Here is a 775-nt window from a genome sequence, read left to right as displayed (position 1 = left end):
TGTAGGTCATGAAGATGTTCAGCTTGTTTGCTGCTACAGTACATCCTAATCCATCCTGATTGATTCACTCATCCATGGAAAAGTATTTTAATCACCATAGCTTTATAACCAGACTCAGTGCCTGGTTGGATGAATTATCCTTATTATCATCTTTTTTCATTCTTTTCCAGCTATCATCCCATGTTTATTTTCAATGAAATGTTTTTGTGTTCTAATTCGGATTGCACTGAGTTCCCATAAATAAAGTTTGCATGTATTTAAACATTTACTATACTGAGTCTTCTAATACAAGAATGCTCAGTTACTTAAGACTTCATGTATGCTGCTCAATATAATTGTAAAAAATGTTATCTTTGTATAAATCATGCACATTTATACATAATTAAATGTAGTAACTTAGGAATGTTCACTTTTTTATCACTATACTATATGAGACTTTCCCTTCAATTATGATCCATATCTGTTAATATTTTATATATTAACTTTTAAAGTAACCAAATAAGTTTCCTTAACGTTCCTAATCATTTCTGTTTATTGTCATGTGTTTTAAAACTAGAAAAACACAAAAGATACTAATTTCACCTCCTCCTTTGATATGCTTATAACAGCATCATTTAAAAAATAATATGAAGTGGAAAGTACTTATATAATAAAAGTGTAGAAAATAATAGGCCATAAAATAAAAGTTCTAAACTGTAAGTGGTATAAATGGTTTTGAAATTAAAATGAAGTATTAGCACAACTTAAAAGGTTATTCTGTTAAGAAAAAGTAATT

This window comes from Myotis lucifugus, unplaced genomic scaffold, assembly GCF_000147115.1.
Source record: "Myotis lucifugus unplaced genomic scaffold, Myoluc2.0 scaffold_147, whole genome shotgun sequence".
In the NCBI taxonomy this organism is placed as follows: Eukaryota; Metazoa; Chordata; class Mammalia; order Chiroptera; family Vespertilionidae; genus Myotis; species Myotis lucifugus.
This window is presented reverse-complemented; position numbering follows the sequence as displayed.